Below are 6,555 nucleotides of genomic sequence, written 5' to 3' on the forward strand. Positions count from 1 at the left end.
AAGTCTTGTGGTTTGTTTAGATGCAGCTTTGTAAATCTAAGCAGTGTTGCCATGTTCTTTTCAGGAGAGGCTTTCTCCTGGCAACCCTGCAAACAAGCCATACTTGTTTAGTCTGTTATGTGCGGACATGAACTTGCTACCTGAGGCCTGCAGAGGATGGTGACTGACTTGAATTCTTTCTAGTTTGTGAATAATCTTTGTCAGTGTGAAGTAGCAGACTGCAAATGGTTTAGAGAAATGGCCTTATAGACCTTCTGCAAGATCATTGCTGATGTCTTTTTGGTTCCTAGGGACCACCAAACTGTCAAAAAATCTGCTTTTATAGAGGTGCTCACACTTGCTGATGATCACTTAATCAAGTGCATCCGATCAGCAGCGCCTGGCTGCTACTTATCCTTTTGATTCCTACAGAAGCAGTTAAGGTGTACCTTGTTTTTCACACACTGCTTCTGCATTTTAGCCTAGTTTAAAAACATGGTGTAATGTCATACTGTATGGTATTGTTCACCTCAGGTTTTCCAGGCTGATGTGTTTCTGACGCTATCACCTTGCTTATAGTGTCAAACTCTGAAGCTGACCTGTTTCTGAATAATACCACCAAATGGTGCCAAAACAAAGAAAAAATTAATGCTGTTCCATTGGTGGGAAGCTGTTTTGCACTATTTTGCTGTCACAAACATGTCTACGCTAACTTTTAAGACTCTCCTTACAGTAAATTGAAGTAATCATGGCTTATGTCCAATAAATAACAAGATTAAGACATTGTCTTAGGTCCAGACTAGGCCGAATCTGTTTCTTGGCTCTGATGTCAAACCCAGGAACAGTTCCCAAACTGTAACAACAGAAACATGTAGAGCTGTCGAACATGCTTCCATAGGCTTGTCTTGTGTGTTGATTACCAAATGATAACCACATTTATGGAGCACAGTGAGACTTTGAACTAACAGACCTGCTTTCAAGTCAATGCTTTGACAGGACAGTTCATTGTAAACATTATATAGAACTACTACAGCTTCTAATCTGTTCCCACATTGTTCATTCACCTAAGAATATCTAATAATAAATACATTAGCGCAAAAAAAAAATCCAAAAAACAATTAGGTTAAAAACCAACTTTTGTTAATGTATTTTGAAGGTTTGTTAAGTAAAAGAAGAAGAAAGAATAGAAAACAAGAAGAGTAATGGCATGTCTTTTATAAATAAGACATTGTAGTCTTGTAAATATGTTTAATTATTGAGTAATTTGCTGTCACTGTGTTTTGGTGACCAGTAGCATAACAGCATGGCGGGTAACATCTGAACCCGTCCAAATTCTCAGATTATAAAACTGCTGTTTCACAATACCACAGGGTGTCCTCTGGTGTTAACAGGCCATCTGTTTTGCTAATACACGAGAGGAAAAGGTGAATTATAGTTTCTTTTGGTCCAAGTGGTGTAAACTTTGCAACTAGATGGAGAGCACGAGGCCCTGCTTAGATGTGTTTGAGGTAACATGGACATAACCCTTACAATGCACTACACATACGCACTCTAAAGAAGTATAACAGGAATGGCTACTCTGCAGTAGACTACGATTTCTGCTTAAGTTATCCACCTCTGCTGTAGCGTCAGACTAGGACAGACTGAACTCTCACAAACAAAGATAATATACAAATTTCACGAAATTGTTCTGTCAAATAAAATAAACTCATAACATACAGTTTTATTTTCTCAGTGAAAGTATTTCTACTCTGAGCTGAACACGGCAGTAGTGTTGCATGCTACTTCTTAACCCGAAATGTGAGCCTGTGACCCATGTGAAACTTTGTTTTAGATCTGGACTGAGAAGGTCGGGGCATTGAAGCTTTTATCTCTGAGAAATAACAGCCACCTGTCACTCTGATTTGTGTGTGTAATATCTCTTCTTGCTTGCCAGACAACAAACACACCTACTGAAACGCTACATCGTTGACCTACAACTTCTTCTTGACCCATACAATTGGAGCCTCTAAGACGTAAACACCGTGGTCACAATGTGCTACACCTTCAACATACAACAATCCTCAACCGCGTTATTTACTGCAAAGCCAGGAAGTGTTCCCTACATAAGGCAGAAAGTAACCCGATGCCGCTTTGCATAGTATTCAAATCGTATGTTTGCACTGACTAAAAGGCACCTTTATTTTTGGTGTGTTTGCTATTATCTGTTTACCAGTGGTTGAAAAAGAAGTCAGGCCGTTTACCATGCCATGTGAAATTATAGTCCCTTAGTGGAGCTTTTGCTGGGCTAAAACATTTGAGGTTAGGAGTTTTCCACTTCATCAGGCTTCAGCTGAGTTAATGAACCCTCATGTCCCAGCCTCCGCGCTCTGGTCTGAACATTACTCACAGGCTAAGCAGGGGGAAAAAAGCTGCCACTGATTCTACGCCTCAGCAAGCCACCACACACACACACACACAGATCATGACTTTGGAACTTACGGGGTCGTGGAGGTCTGTGCAACATCTGCTTATCCCGTGTGATATCTCAGGGGAGCGAAATCAGGTTTTGCTGCGACATGGATAAACAAACACAAACGTGCTGGGACATAATTGAATTACTTCCATGCACATAAAGCACTGAAGATGAAGGGTGGGTTCCCGTGGACATGTTTGTGTGTCTTGTTCAAGCTGTAAGGTGATCTAATGTCATCTCACTGACAACTCTGTGGAAGCGTGTGCTGTCACATACGTAGCATTTTTGTTTCAAACACATGTAACGAGGCAATCATTGAGATATATAATTAATTCACTGTCTTTGTCGTGTCTGTTAATATTTTATATTGGATGCAAAGATGCAACTCAGAAGACAAAAAAACAACTAATTAAGACATTAAATTTAAATAAACCCATCCACTCATAAGTCCGCTCATTTAGTCACAGTATTATTTTTGCAGAGACTGGAAACAGGAAGAACGACCGCAGGCCTGATGCTGTCCTGAGAAACCTCACTTACTGACAGGTTACACTGTCCACTGCAGTTTGTACACTGTTAATACTGATAAAACAGCGTTTTTAGTTACATCATTTGCTTACACACTGCAAAAAAAAAGAAAAAGAAGAAGAAGCATTTCATTTTTACACATCCTATTTGAGAGCACTGTGGTTTGCACTTTGTTTGCTTTAATTTTGTATTGTATGCACTGTGTTTTTGCCCAAAGACTACTTGGTAAGGTTTAGAAAGAGGTTAAAACAAGTCCCAGCGCGTAAATACAATTTGCTGAAAAATAGTGCTGACCCAGAGCTTTTAAATGTAACAGCATCTCTATCTGACAAAGTGGGAGTTGGAAACTGTCTCACAGGACTTACACTTGTCTTTTGGCCAGTTTTAAGAGCCCAGTAGCTTTGACATAACAGCAGCATTTGATGCTCTGTGAATAAGAGCAGCTTGAGTCTTGGTCTCTGTAAATCTTTGCGGGAACTTGAACCTCTCATACGTGTTTTAAACATGTTGGTGACATATAAAGCTGATGCGGTGAACTGAATTTTTTCTGTTCTATGTTTGGTTAACAACTGTAGCACAAAGTGTTTTGAAATTCTTATCATACTGATTTGCATCAGTGACAGGCTGCTTCTCCACAGAGCTGCACTCGGGCTTGTGGGTACTGTAGTACTGTGGTATCCGCCATGGCAAAACAACACAGAACAAAACTTGTAGTATTTTTCCAACTAAACTGGTGACTACACCTTAAACCTGCGGGGTATTATTTCATTTCATTTCTATCTCTCTGTATAGGCCCCTCCCATCAGCTGCGCTTTCATGCAGTGTGTCATGATTTGACAAAAAATTAAACATATCTACTTGAAATGATGATAAAATGTCACCATCTCCCTTTGAGCTGAACACGGTGCATCCTCTGCAACAGTAAACACATAAAAGCATCTGAAAAATGCTACATACTCAAATCATTGGTGAACATAGCTACAAAGGAGCACACGTGCTATGCAACTCACCATGCCATTATAGTGCATTTTAATGCGGCAATGTTTTAACTAAAACATTCGCTAAAATATGGCATGTATTATTTAACTTATTATTAATTCATGGTCAGTTCCAGCACTGATAAACATGTGCGTCTTTGGAGAGCCCTGAAGAAGTGTACGTACAGGCTGAATCCGAAACTTAAAGAGACGTATGGTGCTGCCAAGTGGAATGCTTACAGCTTGGCACCAGTGAGCATTTCCTTATATGCAGTGTTGATTACTTGGCCTAGATACAACAATATGGATTATTCTTATCTTCACTCCTCCGAATGATGTGATGCATCGGGGGCACGGGGTTTCTAAGTTCACCGTTTTACGTAAAGCGTTTTAAAGAAGAATTGATATGTAGTGATATATTTCCTTAAGCCTGACACCAGCTCAGTGATTCAGTTATGCTCTGGTCTTTAGGTTATCTGTGAGATCAAGATTTACAATGAATACTGAATGTAGACTCTTACACCACACTTTTTTATTCTTTTCTTTTTTTTATTTTTTAGAAACTGATTATTAAACCATTGCTGAAAAGGGAGCTATGGATTGATTAGAGGTAATTACTTAACTGCAGGCCAGAAAAAGAAAAAAAAAGAGCTTTGGATTGAAAGCTACCGGCCATTCACTCGACACTAAAGAGCATGAAAATCTCAGCTGCAGTCTGTGGGAGTAGCTAAGCAGCCATGCAGAAAGGACGCCTTTAGAAATCTGTCTGCATTCCTTTGACGGCTGCAGATTATGACTGGATTGGTTTTAAACTCCTGACAAGGCGTTGGAAAAGCTCCCTGACAGAGTTATGATTGGGGCTGAGTGGCCTTAACAGTATGCTTTGTCAGAAAACATTAGCACACACGCAGACTGATGTTTAAATGGTGATGCTATTCAAGGATTTGTGGGAGGAAAAAGTCGTATTCGCTTTCAGTGATCTGGTTCATCCCACAATTGCTTGATTGTGTTATTGTCCAGCCAAATCACGAATGCCATTCACTGGTATTTTAGGAAAATGTCAAGACGGGAACATAAGCTCAGGAGAGGAAATTCAAAGCAATCTAACGCTTTTTTAAGCAGCAGAAAAGCACAGTTTGACAAAAGAGCGGAGAGCCTAATCTAATCAGAAATCAACTTTTCCCACCAAGCTGCCTTTAAATACAACCAAAGCAACAATTCTGCAGTTTTCATCCTGCGATAGAAATATTGAGCAAACTAAAAGGATCGTGTTGAGCCTAACTGGTAGCTTCTTCACTTCTACGTTGTTCCTGATTGTAAACTTCAACAGGATTGTGATGATTACAATAACAAAACCTCCTTCCTCCACAGAACCAGCTCTTGGTTGCCTTTTTGTTCAGTACTCCTAGCTAAAACTAATGCAGTCTAATACACCAGTCCAATCATTGTGCATTGTATACTTGCATCCCCTTTATCAGACACACCTGTAAAGTCAAATATCACACCCCTGCATTATGGTTCATATTTACATACCACATACACTATGGTTCAGATATGTACAGTGCAGACTGAGGTGATTACACAAAGTACAGCAGTGTCAGCAAACCTTAAAGTTTTAACAGTAATTAAACATCCTTAAGCACATTAATGTGAAATGAATGTGTGTGTTTGTGTGCACTGTAGTTTCTGATAGCCAGGAGTGTCAGAAATGTCTATCAGAAATGAATACCAGCCCTAATCCCTCGAAACCTGGTTAGAGGTTCAGTGTGTTGTAATGACTTAAAGGCAGACCTCCTGTATAATAAATATGAAAACAGTACAGTCTAGTTTCAGCTGAGTTTCTACACTTGAAACAGGTCAAAGTAAAGACCAGTGTTTCACAGATCCCTGGTAAAAGACTGTTAAATAAAAGGGTCAGGAAACGGTTTGCATCTCTAATTAGAACTAAAACTTTCAGTGCACATTAATATCATTTTTCAATATTATGTTACATTTCAGCCCATTCTCACGGCAAATAAATTAGTCACGAAAAGTTATTCATGTTCAGGAACACAAACTGTCCCATTTTTTCATAACAGTTGGCACAACTGGAAAGGCAGGTACAGTAAACGAGGCTGCAATGCCGATACATCACCCTAGCAACCAAGAAAATTGAGCTGCTGAGGTTTTAAAGTGAAAGCCAGCCTCTTCAGTTTCGAAACATGTATTTTTTACACCATTTAAAGCTGAAAACATTTCATTTTGTGTAGATGGACAAGAATCAGTATATATCAGACTGGTCCGAAACTCAAACCAGCTGTTTAAAAGCTGGGTCTATTTCACAAACCAACCAGCAAACAGTACCATGTAATTTATGGTGATGCACTGAGGAGGACAAAGTTTTCTTCAGAAAAATTACATCAATATAATTTTCATGTCAGTTATGCTGCCTCACTCCAGGGAGCACAACAAGCTAAGTGAATGGGGTGCCAAAATATTTGCTCTATGGACTCCTTAATTAAATCTGTCCATGCAATTTGTAAGTGAAGTCAGTCTGAGTTACAACAACAGGGGCGTGTCCAGGGGGGACACATGGGGTGACACCAGTCCCACTAATGCCACTGAGTTCGTTGACTA

Source organism: Rhamphochromis sp. 'chilingali' (assembly GCF_963969265.1).
Source record: "Rhamphochromis sp. 'chilingali' genome assembly, chromosome: 3".
NCBI classification, from domain to species: Eukaryota; Metazoa; Chordata; class Actinopteri; order Cichliformes; family Cichlidae; genus Rhamphochromis; species Rhamphochromis sp. 'chilingali'.